The sequence below is a fragment of the Dromiciops gliroides genome, chromosome 4 (genome assembly GCF_019393635.1).
Source record: "Dromiciops gliroides isolate mDroGli1 chromosome 4, mDroGli1.pri, whole genome shotgun sequence".
NCBI classification, from domain to species: domain Eukaryota; kingdom Metazoa; phylum Chordata; class Mammalia; order Microbiotheria; family Microbiotheriidae; genus Dromiciops; species Dromiciops gliroides.
In genome coordinates, this window is record NC_057864.1 from 277,161,168 (window position 1) to 277,175,562 (window position 14,395).

Sequence of the window (14,395 nt, forward strand, 5' to 3'; positions counted from 1 at the left end):
AATAGATTAGTTTGGGGGCAGCTAGGTGGCGCAGAGGATAGAGCACCAGCCCTGGATTCAGGAGACCTGAGTTCAAATCCAGCCTTAGACACTTAACACTTACTACCTGTGTGACCCTGGGCAAGTCATTTAACCCTAATTGTCTCCCAAAAGAAAGACAGACAGAAAGACAGACAGACAGACAGAAAGAAAGAAATAGATTAGTTTGGAGGAGGGGGTTTGAATGGAAATAGGAGTTCTGTCCAATGCAATAAATAATCACAGTTCCAGGGAATGGATGTTGAAGCATTCTACCTACCTCAAGGTGTTAGTTCCTGGCCATTTCCAAACCAATATGAACACCTCTCCCATCTGTTACTGCTCTCTTCCCCTTTAGAATATAATCTCCTTGAGGGTAGGGGCTGTCTTGTTTGCTTTTATTTGTATCCCCAGCCCTTACCACAGTGCCCTGGCACATAATAAGTACTTAATAAATGTTTTGTCCTTGATATATCCATTAAAATGAAAACTGAGAAAAAGCATTTAGCAGTTCAGAGACAGTGGGTAATATTAGAGAAGTTTCAGTTAAGCGATGACTTTGGAATATTACAATATAAATGTTTGACTATAATTGTGCTAAATTCTCTTTTAATTTTGATATAATTTGGGGCAACTATGTGGCACAGTGGATAAAGCACTGGCCTTGGATTCAGGAGGACCTGAATTCAAAACCGGCCTCAGACACTTAACACTTACTAGCTGTGTGACCCTGGGCAAGTCACTTAACCCCAATTGCCTCACAAAAAAAAAAAAAAAGAATTTTGATATAATTTAAAAGCAGGAATGATTCTAAATCTCAAGGAGACATATGTAGTATTCAGTGAACCCATAATTTTAAAAATTTGGCCATTGCAAGAAATACCAGATGGTTTCAGTTCATTGAATAATGCCTGGCTTAAGATTGTAGGCACTTGAAGCTATTTGGTATCTTAAAAATCCATTCCTATTTTTTAAAATACATCCCATAAATTTTCTACATATCTGTTTAGTTCTTTCTTGTATAGATCTGCTTTTGGCAAGCAGAAGATAGAATACTTCCTCTGAAAAAATTTTTTTTGAATGTTCTGAAATAGAGAACTGGATTTCATGTTTAGTTTTCTATGTCTTGCTGACTGGGCTAAACTGATGTTCTACTTTTTGGTAGGGGCAGGGTAGTGGTACTTGGGTAGATTGGTAATTTCAATAATGTTGGTTCTCCCTTCAGTGATGTATGTTAAAATCCTTCGATCCCTCATCCTGTAGAACTGTAGTTCATGTTTCCTACAAACTCTGTATACAGAATCTATTTAACATCCAAGTTAAATTTCAACCTTCTTTAAAAAAGAAAATCTTAGGATACAAATGTGCCAATGATGCTGTGCATCTATTGTTTCTCATTCTCTCTATATGACCAGCTTGCCTGTTTCTAGTCATATACACCCCGTATAATGTCTTTTCATCAGTTCTTTTACGGAAATCACTACTAGGAGAAGCCCAAACTTACCTACCATTAGTCTTTTCATTATGTTTTTAAGTTTAATTCTTTGGAGATCATAATGTTCTTTCATTCTTATAAAATACCACAGGGAGTATATTGGTGTTAAAGGTCTATCATTCTAGAAACTCTTGTTAAGAATTTAATTAGTATGTACCAGACATCGCGCTAAGCACTAGGGATACAAAACAAACAAACAAGCAGTCACTTTCCCTTAAGGGACTTAAATTCTAATGGAAAGACAATTTACCGATTATATAAAAAATAGTTTTTTTGTTCAGTAGTGTCCCACTCTTTGTGTCTTTTCTTGGCAAAGGTACTGGAGTGGTTTGCCATTTCCATCTTGAGCTCATTTTACAGATGAGGAACTGAGGCAAACAAGGCTAAGTGACTTGCCCAGGGTCTCACAGCTCATGAGTGTCTGAGGCCAGATTTGAATTCACACACACAAAAAAATCTTCCTGACCTTAAGCCCATCAGTCTATCCACTGAGTCACCTAGCTGCCTGCCTGTAAGATAGCCTCAGGGAGAAGGCAAAATCTGGTAGGGGGAACAAGGATGGCCTTCTGCCAGAGTACTCTTAAAGTAAGCCAAGAATTCTCAGGCAGAAGTTAGCTGGGAGAACATTCTAGAAATGGGAGACTGCCATTGCAAAGGTCTGGATATGGGACAGAAGAGATGGAGCATCCTGTGTGAGGAATAGCAAGTAGTCTAGGATGTTTGGATCATAGTTGGGTTTTTTGGGGTTTTTTTGTAGTCCTCTTTTTCTTCTTTTATTTATTTTTTTAAGTCATAAAAGTATTTTATTACTTTCCAGCTGCATTTTAAAATAGTTTTTGGCATTTGTTTTTATAAGATTTTGAGTTGCAAATTTTTCTCCCTCTCTCCCTTCCCTTTCCCCTCCCCAAGAAAGAAAGCAATCTGATATAGGTTATGTATGTACAATCACATTAAACATATTTCTGCATTAGTCATCTTGTGAAAGAAGAATCAGAACAAAAGGGAAAAACCTAAAAAAAAAAAAGTAGAAACAGTACAGTTCAATCTGCATCCAGATTCCACAGTTCTTTTTTCTGGATGTGGAGAGCATTTTCCATCATGAGTCCTTTGGAATTATCTTGGATCATTGTATTGCTGAGAAGAGTTAAGTCTATCACAGTTGATCCTCACACAATGTTGCTGTTACTATGTATAATAGTCTCCTGGTTCTGCTCAATTCACTCAGCATCAGTGCACTTAAGTCTTTCCAGGTTTTTCTGAAATCTGCCTGCTCATCATTTCTTACAGCACAATAGTATTCCATTACATTCATATACCACAACTTGTTTAGGCATTCCTCAATTGATGGACATTCCCTTGATTTCCAGTTCTTTGTCACCACAAAAAGAGCAGCTATAAATATTTTTGTACATGTGGGTCCTTTTTCCTTTTTTAGGTGGATCATAGTTTATACAGAAAAAAAAATATGGTTTTTAAAAACCAGAAAGATAAAAAAGGGCACCTTGTAAAGAGCTTTAATGGCTAGAGTTTATATTTGATTCTAGTTTACAGAAGAGTCATGTCAACAAGCAATTATTAAGTACCTACTATGTTTTAAGCACTGTACCTGTTACATAGTAGGCACTTAATAAGTGTTTATTGACTATTGACTGTGCCTAAAATACAAAGACCAAAAAAATCCCTTATTCTCAAGGAGTTCACTATCTAATAAGGGAGACAACATTCCAAAAATGACGTACAGGGGGCAGCTAGGTGTCACGGTGGATAAAAGCACAAGCCCTGGATTCAGGAGGACCTGAGTTCAAATCCAGCCTCAGATACTTGACACTAGCTGTGTGACACTTGGCAAGTCACTTAACCCTTGTTGCCTTGCAAAAAAATAAATAAACAAACAAATACAATGTACAGACAAGATATATTCAGGTTAAATTTGAGCTAAATCATGGAGGGAAGGTGCTAACATTAAGGAGGATCAAAGAAAGGCTTCTTGAAGAAGGCGGGATTTTAGCTGACTTCGTCAGGGAAGTCAAGAATAAGATTTATATTACACAATCTCAACTGGGCCTTCACTACTACTAAACAAGCCTCCATTACCTCCCTCATCAACTCATTATCTCACTTTCTATAGTGGCTCTTCCAAACCTTTTCATCCCTCCTTAAAACTCTGAAGACTCCCACTTTCCCCGTACTCTCAACTAAAAATGGTACCTTACATTTTACAGAAAAAGAAAAAATCAAGTCTCTCATAGTTGATCGTCACACAACGTTGTTGATACTATGTACAATGTTCTCTTGGTTCTACTCATTTCACTCAGCATCAATTCATTTAAGTCTTTCTAGGTTTTTCTGAAATCCATCTGCTCATCATTTCTTACAGCCCAATAGTATTCCATTACATTCATATACCACAACTTGTTTAACCATTCCCCAGTTGATGGGCATCCCCTCAATTCCAATTCTTTGCCACCACAAAAAGAATAATTATAAATATTTTTGTACATGTGAGTACTTTCCCCTTTTTTATGATCTCTTTGAGATATAGATCTAGCAGTAGTATTGCTGGGTCAAAGGGTGTGCACAGTTTTATAGACTCTTGGGCATGGTTCCAAATTGCTCTCCACACACCTCTCTTAATTTTAGTACCTTCTCTTAATTATTTCCTATTTATCCTGTATATTGCTTGTTTGTACATATTTGATTTTTTGTTGTCTCTCCCATTAGATTGTGAATTCTTTGTAGACAGGGAGCATCTCTTGCCCCTTTTTGTGTCTCTACCAGTTAGCATAATGCTTGATACATAAAAAGTGCTTGATAAATGTTTATTGACTAAGATAAAGAGGCAAAGAATTCTAGAAAAGGAGGAATAGCCAGTGAAAATGCCTAGAGTTGGAAGATGGAGTGTCTTTTGTGAGAAACAGCAATGAGGCAACTGTCACTGGATCACAAGTAGAAGATGACATGGTCAGACCTGTTTCAGGAAGATAACTTTGGCAGTTGTATGAAGGATTGATTGGAGTAGAGAGACATATGAGGCAAGAAGTCTAATTTGAAAGCTATTGCAATAGTCCAGACAAGACATGGTAAGGGCTTGAATTGAAATAGTGGCTAAGTAGAATAAAAGCATTTATGTGAAAGATGTAAAGAAGTAATTACAGGATTTGGTGACTGGATATGTGAAGTGAGCCAGAGTGGAAGTAAGGATAATACTATGGTTGTTAATGACTGAGAGAATTTGGGTGCCGCCCCTGACAGTAATGGAGATGAGTTTTTGCCACAGCAAACAATAGGAGACCATTAAAAAATACTGTATAGGGGCAGCTAGGTGGCGCAGTGGATAGAGCACCAGCCTTGGACTCAGGAGTACCTGAGTTCAAACCCGGCCTCAGACACTTAACACTTACTAGCTGTGTGACCCTGGGCAAGCCACTTAACCCCAATTGCCTCACTAAAAAAAAAAAAAATACTGTATAGTTTTCCAAATGTTATCTAGCTTTATTTCATTTTGCTAAATTTTGAGCCCAACTTATTGTACATTTGTAGCAACTGTACAAGATATATTTGACAAACTACTCAAATAGTTTTATGTCATAATCTGAGCACTATGCATTTTTCATCCATTTTTTTTTTTGCAGGCAATGGGGGTTAAGTGACTTGCCCAGGGTCACAGAGCTAGTAAGTGTCAAGTGTCTGAGGCCGGTTTTGAATTCAGGTACTCTTGAATCCAGGGCTAGTGCTTTAACCACTGCGCCATCTAGCTGTCTTCCAATTTTGTTTTTTTAATGTGGATACTTAAATAAAAAGTTTTCATATTGTTATATATTTCACTGGATTAGGGCTATAGAAACTGTTGTTCTTATTCAGTTGTTGTTCAACTCTTTTTTTGTTTTGTTTTGTTTTGTTTTTTTGGTGAGGCAATTGGGGTTAAGTGACTTGCCCAGGGTCACACAGCTAGTGTTAGGTGTCTGAGGCCGGATTTGAACTCAGGTTCTCCTGAATCCAGGGCCAGTGCTCTATCCACTGCACCATCTAGTTGCCCCTGTTCAACTCTTTTTAAATCCCATTTTGAGGTTTTCTTGGCAAAGGTACTGGAATGGTTTACCATTTCCTTCTCCAGCTCATTTTACAGATGAGGAACTGAGGCAAACAAGGTTAAGTGACTTATCCAGGGTCACACAGCTCATAAGTTTCTAGGCCAGATTTGAATTTAGGAAGATAATCACCTATTTTGTCCCATACTACCAGGGCTTATTCTCTATTAGTTAATTTAATAGATTATATTATGCTAATGTGTTCATGGAAACTGTTGATTGACGATACTAGGTTACTGTTCTACTCTTCCCAGAAAATGTTTGGTTTTTTTGTTTTTGTTTTTGTTTTGTATAGACCTATAATTTCACCAGGTTAAGTAACTCTCAGTGAAGAAACTTCAATCAATAAAAATGTGTTCCTGCTCTGCAATTTACAATTCTAGAGAGCTATCTGAAGGCAATGAGAGTTTAAGCAAATTACTAAATTACCTAGCATCATATAGCCGATATGTGTCAGAAGTATCTCTTGAACTCTGGTCTTCCTAATTCCAAAGCCAGATCTCTACCCCCTATACACCATTGTATCTTACTAGTGCAAATATGAAAATTCCAAAGACATAATTTCTGGGTAATTAATCATTGTATTAATTATGGCTAAAGAATAATTAATAAAAGGAAGGTCATTTGGCTGTGTCTTGTAAACCAAAGATGAATAATGGAGGCCTCTCAGTATTTATATGCCTTTGGAAGAGAAGGTACTTTCCATAGGTGAGAATCAACTCTTATTGGTTAACAATAAATGAGAATGAATATTATAATGAGAGGTGGGCCTATTCTGATGAAGGGCTGGGTATATGACTGATCATAACACTCCTGGACAAAGAGAGACTCATCTCAAGCCAGACTACCCCCGCCCCAGGAAATCTTCAAAAAAAAATTGTCAACAGGTGATCACAACTTCAGAAACTTATATGAAACCTAGGTTTATTACAAGAGAAATGAACTTGCATGTAGAACTCAAAGAGTTTCACAATCAATACAGATGTTTTCATTTTTATAACAGTAGGACAAAGGAAGGAAGAAATACCAGAAATCTCCACCTAAAGGGGCATGGCAAGGGAGTGGAAAGGTGAAGTAAAGGTGGGAAAAAGATAAAACTCCTCCCAAAGGGGAGAAGCAAGGGGATGCAAAAGCCACATTCTTTTCCCTTGGAAACTTCTAGACTATGAAGATATGATGGTCTACATATATACAAGGGTCTCAGATGCACAAGCAGTTTCCCAGTGTAGTGCTGACTGACTGGTGCCTGTCTTGACACACAGAGAATCCAATTTGAGGTGCAAACAAATTATATCAGCTCGGTGGGTGGAGGGCTTCATCCTTGACAGATTCAGGGCCTCCTGCATACTCTGGGTCCAGTGTTTCTGGAAAACATAGCAGCTCAAAGAGACAAGTTCAAGGGACTTAACAGTCCTTAATATCTCCCACTGTTGGTCAAAGGTGACCTCTGAGAACACTATGACCACAGAGAGCACCCTGGGTAAAACATTACCATGGATACTACCAGGGACAGCTCCAATTACAAAGTGAGATCAGAACCATCAACCAAGCACAGTATAAGCCATAGAAAGAATGACCAAATTTAGAGACTATTTCCAAAGAGAAAAATAAATGTGGGGACCAATTTTTAAAAACCTCAAATAACAATTAATTCTTTACATTAACAACCTCAAGATAATAGAGAGAATATAATATACAGATATAGAAAATAAAAGTCAAAGGCATACAAAGGAAAACAATATTAACAAACATTAAGTCTCCCTTCAATGTAGTACTCCTTTCCAATATCCACATTTCATCCTGGACCTCAGAAGCCCCATGCAGTCATCTGGCCTCTGGCACATCTTTCTTTGGGACAGTCTGAAAAATATCATGTCCTCAAGAGCACTCCTCCAGGATCTATCCTCCACCTAGTCAGTAAACAATGAAAAATGGTGGAGTAAGAATTCCACCTAGATTGGATTCTCCCTGAAAGGTCTTCTAGTTGGGTTGGGTGAGAAGCATGTACCCAGAGAATTTAGGGGCCATTAGGTGGCACAGTGGATAGAGCCCTTGCCCTGGAGTCAGGAGAACCTGAATTCAAATCTGGCCTAAAACACTTGGCATTTACTAGCTGTGTGGCCCTGAGCAAGTCACTTAACCCCAATCTCCAGTCATCCTAGTGTATATCTTGCCATTGGACCCAGATGGCTGTGGAGGAGAGAATGAGGCTGATGATTTTGCACAGCCCTCCCTCACTTAAATCCAATTCATTGAGAGTCATGATATTACCTCCTGATGACAAACAACAACAACAACAAACAACCCAGAGGATTTGGGCAATCTCATTTATCAGCAATGTACTTCACAAGAACTGGCTAAATAACCTACAGGGTTATATTTCTGAATGAGGAAATAGTGAGGAAAAAAATCTAGATGTCACCACCACCATATTCATCAGTTATTAATAAAGAGAGAAATAATCATTTCTCTCCCTAGACAACAAATAACAACTACATGTCTAGTCCAGATTTACCTTCTACTCATAATGTATTTCCCCCAAAAGATGGAGCAATGGTAGGAATTTGAGATAGTTTATTTATTTATTTATTTATTTTTAGTGAGGCAATTGGGGTTAAGTGACTTGCCCAGGGTCACACAGCTAGTTAAGTGTTAAGTGTCTGAGGCCGGATTTGAACTCAGGTACTCCTGACTCCAGGGCCGGTGCTCTATCCACTGTGCCATCTAGCTGCCCCCGAGATAGTTTATTTTTTTCCCCAACAAGCAGTAAATTCTGGTTTGACCATATCATGTCCCCAAACATTGTGATTTGGTGGTCCAATGTTTTTTTTTTTTTTTTAGTGAGGCAATTGGGGTTAAGTGACTTGCCCAGGGTCACACAGCTAGTGTCAAGTGTCTGAGGCCGGATTTGAACTCAGGTACTCCTGAATCCAGGGCCGGTGCTCTAGCCACTGCACCACCTAGCTGCCCCGGTCCAATGTTTTTTATTTATTTTCCTGCCTCTGACATTGAGGTAATCTGTAAGACTTTTGACAAATCACTTAACTTCCTGGGCCTCAGTTTCCTCATCTGTTAAATGAATGAGCTAGACTAAATGGACTCCGAGGCCTCTTCTAGGTCCTGATCTATGATCTTATAATCTATGTCAGGGCTTCTTTTTTCTTTCTTTCTTTCTTTTTTTTGGGGGGGCGGGGCAGGGCAATGAGGGTTAAGTGACTTGCCCAGGGTCACACAGCTAGTAAGTGTCAAGTGGCTGAGGTCAGATTTGAAGTCAGGTCCTCCTGAATCCAGGGCTGGCACTTCATCTACTACGCCACCTAGCTGCCCCCTATGTCAGGACTTCTTAAACTTTTTCTACTCCTGACACCTTTTCACCAGAGTAATTTTTACATGACCCTAAGTAGATAGGTATATAAAACAGGTATACATAACCTTATACTGTTGCCAAATTTTTCACAACCCCCCACATTCAGTTACACAAAGCTATATGGGGTTGCTATCCACAGCTTAAGGTGCTTTGACCTATGTAACATTCTCCCATACAGGCCACTCAGGTTGCTAGTTGAATATACAGGGTTAAAAATCCACCTTGTGGTGAGAGTGTAATGCAGTGGTTCTCTGAAACTGGTTGCAGAGGGAGCAGCTAGGTAGCACAGTGGATAAAACACCAGCCCTGGATTCAGGAGGACCTGAGTTCAAATCCAGCCTCAGACATTTACACTTACTAGCTGTGTGACCCTGGGCAAGTCACTTAATTCTCATTGCCCCACAAAAAAAAAAAATTAAATAAAAAGAAACTGGTTGCAGAGTCAGGAAGACCTGGGTTCCAGTCTCTCTTGTGACAAAGACTTGCTGGGGCACCTGGGCATGTTACCTTAACCTTTCACTTCTTCAGGCAATTTTCAGAGACTATAAATTTCAAAACACCTACTGATGCATGAAAATAAAGGTAGAGCTGCACCAATAAAATCGTAGGTTCCCCCCTCCTCCCCCCAAAATTTACATTTTTTACTTAACCTTAGCTATTTCACTGATTATAGCTGGGGTCCTTTCCACCAGCCCCTAGCCATGAGTAAGTTAGTATGTACCTTGGTCAGAAGACTTTTGTGGGATATAGATGATAGAGAAGAAAGACCTTGAAATGTGTTTTCACCAGCCCTTCTAACTTTTTATTGCCGATCTATATGAAAGCTGGCAAATTGTCCAGTTGTTGACATCAGTATGAAATACTAAAAGCTTGACCTTATGAGATTCAAAATGATAGTCAGGAATGGGTCTATAGCTGAATTATTAAAAAAAAAAAAAAACACAGTGGACAGAGCACCAGCCCTGGATTCAGGAGGACCTGAGTTCAAATCCGACCTCAGACACTTAACACTTACTAGTTGTGTGACGCTCGGCAAGTCACTTAACCCCAATTACCCCACAAAAAACAAAAAAGAAAGAAAAAACAATGGCACAGGGAAGCTAGGTGGCACAGCGGATAAAGCACTGACCCGGTATTCAGGAGGACCTGAGTTCAAATCCAGCCTCAGACACTTGACACTTACTAGCTGTATGACCTGGGTGGGACCTCATTGCCCCACCAAAAAAAAAATTCCAACCAAAAAACAATGGCACTAACTTTTGACTGCTTATCTCCTTAGATAGGCTATTTAGCACTTGTTTCTGGATGAACTGTGCCAATTCCTCCATTCATTCAACAAATCTATTGAGAACCTGCTATTTGGAAGACATTCTCCAAAATGACTGACATCAAAAGGAATTGAGGTAAATCTGGGATAATATATGTTCCATGACCTATTTATTGCCAGACTGTTCCTCATGTTTAAGACTAGGCTTAGTGCCAGGAAACCATGAATGCATTGATGTGGAAAGCCAAAAAGAGCATCTTTATTCAAAATCCCACATACTCATCAACATGGTCCTGATTTGGATATTTTGCTAATGCAATGCAAATACGATGGGGATAGCTAACCTTTTGAATTAGTGAAGTTATTCAAGGAATATTTCTTTCAACATTTTTGCTGCTTTGAGTTCTTAACAAAAAAAAAAAACCACAACCTAGAAATAATAGCAAATGTTGAAGTTGTGAGCAATATAAATAAATTTTCTTGATGATATTTCCTGGAAAATGAGTTTCCATCTCTTCTAGCATACTTTATCTGCTATTTGCTACTTGTGTGATTGCAAAGAGTCATATAACCTGGCATAGCCTTGGTTTTGTCACTTAAAAATATGGGAGTTGGACTAGATAAGTTCTGAAGTCCTTCCTATTACTAAATCTATGATCCTATCATCTGTATAGGTATTCCTTTCACCATTAGATTGCAATCCTACTATGAATAAATGAAGCAACAAGCATTTATTAAACACCTACTATGTGCTTCAGAGGAAGTGTAATATTGTGGATAGAAAGGTAGTCTCAGAGTCAGGAAGACCTGTGTTGAAGTGCCCCATTTCCACATATACACTGGCTATGAGATCCTGGACAAATCACTTAACCTCTAAGTGAGCTCAGGTTACTCTCTTAAGACTATATAATTTGTAACAGTTGCTGATCTGCATTTGTAAAGACAATTTCTTAACTAAGGAGCTCCCTATGATAATGAAATCAAATGTCTAAACCAAAAAATAAAATATTATATGTTCAGGAGATATAAATTCAAAATTGAGTTCCTACCCTCAAGGAGCTTACGTTCTATTAAGGTAAGACAGCAAGATCACAAGCAAATACAGTATAATTGGAATCTGGCATGTGTAAAGGCCCTAACGCTTGCTAAGATGGCATCTACCTAAGGACATCAGGGAGCTGCTACCAGGTGAATTGTGATGATGTGAACAAGAAGTGCCTGGGAGCGGGCAGCTAGATGGCGAAGTAGATAAAGCACCAACCCTGGATTCAGGAGGACCTAAGTTCAAATCTGGCCTTAGACACGACACATACTAGCTGTGTGACCCTGGGCAAGTCAATTAACCCTCGTTGCTCCACCAAAAAAAAGTGCCTTGGAGAGATAGACTTTGAAGCATTCATAGGAATTCTATAACTGGTTCAAGTCAGTAGCTACCTGCTGAAAAGGAGAGTCTTTGATTAGCTAGAAAAGCATTTTTAAAAGACCCATCAGCTTCAGATGTATCACAGTCTCAGTGTTACTGGAGAAGCTCAGCCTTTAGTGAAAGGAGTAGAGCCCAATTTGTCCAGAGGCTTCATAGACATCCCATACTTCCCGAGATTGGGTTTTCAGTCAATACACAGCAATACCACAAGGCATGAAGAGAGTAGAGACTTCCTCAGTGGTGCCAGAGCCCAAGTTTTGCTGGTAGCATAACACTAATGCCCTGAGAGGTGAGGAGTAATTTTGGAGAATGACCTTCAATAATCCTGTACCTAGAGCTCATGGTAAATTAGGACATCAACTTGTTGGGATCTTTGCTATAGAGAAAGTGGGCTAAGTTGTTTTTAAATAATATTTTGTTTTTTCCCAATTATATGTGTGAGCCAAGTTTTTAACCTAATTCTCACCTCCCAACCCTCAGCGAAATACCACAGGTGGCATAAGAGGGATTTTGATCCCAACATTTTGAAGGTAAAGTTTGTTCACTTGTTCTTTATTTGTGAGGTAAATATCCCTTTGTAAAAGCTAATCCAATGTTATATGGTTAAAAGAAACTGAGGGTGCTAATATTGGACCCTAAAAATGGGGGAAACAGTCAGTGGGGGTTCAGGCTCATGGCCCTGGGGAAGAGAAATGCTCTGACCCCCTCAGAAAAACCTGAGAACCCTGAAGGGGGTGAAGGGAGAAATAATAAGACTGACCCTGAGAGTGGGGCCCAAGTATACCTGTTACGACAGGATATATAAAAAATAAATACAAGGGAGCAGCTAAGTGGTGCAGTGGATAGAGCACCGGCCCTGGAGTCAGGAGGACCTGAGTTCAAATCCCACTTCAGACACTTGACACTTGACACTATGACCTTGGGCAAGTCACTTAACACCAATTGCCTCATTAAAATCAATCAATCCAGCAATCAATAAAAAGTGATTTGGGGGAGAGGGAACTAACAACTCTATGTTAGGGTTAAAGATTGTCTTTATTAGTGAGTGTGTTGGGGGAGGAAATTCAGAGCTCAATATCCAGCATTTTAGTGATGATCGTCTCTAAGCTTAGCTAGACTAGTCCATGACAACAAACATATGGTCAGTTTGCTAACATTCACTCATAATCTTTCCCATTTTCCAGGACCTGGGCAAAGCTTGTGCTCTGCTGATATAGAGAGAACCTCTGAGAACCTAAGATCACCTCCATACTACAATGAACCACTAAAGTTGGACCTTAATTTTTGTTATAATGATGATGTTGAAAGGAAATTAGTCCTTTACAGAAATAACTATAGTCAAAGAAAATCAGTTATTACCAATAGCTAATGATACTTTATTCCATTTTATATTTTAGCATGTTTAGAAGCTTATGGTTGTCCTATGTGTAACCAAATCTTGAGTCAATTACATTATTGAAAAACTAATCTACCTCTTGTGAGTTTCATAGACATCAAAAGCAATCTGCCTTGCTTTAAAAGGTGGGGGAGTTTTTGGTTGCTGTTTTTATTAATAAAATCTTGTTCTACAGTATTCATACTGTATCATCACATAATGCTTGAAAGGCAGTTTTAGAAAATAATCATTTACTTATAAGTAAGCAAATAGAATTGATGGATATGTGGTTTGAATTTAATGTGAGATTAGTCATATAACAAAATACTGAGTCATTGGTCCAGGAAATTTACTCAGAGTTGAATTAGCTGCCAACAGAAAATATGAGAAGTAGCCAGAACCTTTAGAACTATATGTTATCATTTGGTTTTTCTCCTCACTCAGATATTGCAAAATGACTTTTCCATTTCTAAGAATAGAAAATTACCAAATCAAAACTGAAAGCCGAAGAGTTTAGTTTGAGAGATGAGACTCATGTCAAATAAAAAACATCTCTCCATTCTTCAGTGAAGAAGGAACACATTTTCAGAGATATTAATGGTGGTCTGATTAATATGATATTCATTCATTTTGATTCATAGTCATGAATGATTTTCCAGTAGTATTAGAAAGAAATCAATTTTGCGAGCCAATTTCTCCCTATTAAACTAATCCTGAGTAATTAAATGCTAACATTTATATAGCACTTTGAGGTTTTCAAATCACTTTGTGTTCATTATCTGCTTTGATCCTTACAACAATCTTATAGGGTTGGTATTATTTTCCTCCTTTTACAGATGAGGAAACTAAGGCAGAGTGAGATCAAGTGGTTTGCCCAGTCACACAATCACTTAGTGGCTGAGACAAGGAGGGTTTGAACTCAGGTCTTTCTGACTCCAAGTCAAGGACTATCCATTGTGCCACCTAGCCACTCAAATTAGGGACTTAGGCATTAAACATTTTAGGCCTAAAAGAATTAAGACGATGAATTTAATATACAATACAGGTTAGGCAAAAACTAGTTTTGTTTTGTTTTTGCGGGGCAATGGGGGTTAAGTGACTTGCCCAGGGTCACACAGCTGGTAAGTGTCAAGTGCCTGAGGCCAGATTTGAACTCAGGTACTCCTGAATCCAGGGCCGGTGCTTTATCCACTGCGCCTCCTAGCCACCCCCCTAGGCAAAAACTAGTGAAGAAAATAAGCAGGCAAATTACTCAGCTTTCTTGGACCTCAGTTTCATTATCTGTAAAATTAAAGAGGTTGTTCTAAATATCCTCAGATGGCTCCTTCAGGCTTTAGTACTTATGATTATATGAAAATTGGG

General features: G+C 38.7%; 1 protein-coding gene across 8 annotated transcripts in view; it reads left to right on the forward strand.

The window, feature by feature from the left end:
* The window catches only part of BEND6 (BEN domain containing 6), a 112,711-nt gene that overhangs the window by 5,926 nt on the left and 92,390 nt on the right, over positions 1–14,395 (forward strand). For 2 of the 8 annotated variants that reach the window (XM_044004465.1, XM_044004466.1), the window contains exon 2: positions 10,248–10,371. The exons of 5 other annotated variants lie outside the window; for them this stretch is intronic. The gene's annotated coding sequence lies outside the window, so the exon portion shown is untranslated. Of the gene's footprint in view, positions 1–10,247; positions 10,372–12,138; positions 12,189–12,842; positions 12,928–14,395 lie in introns of all 8 variants that reach the window. One more of the 8 variants, XM_044004463.1, reaches the window with a different exon arrangement.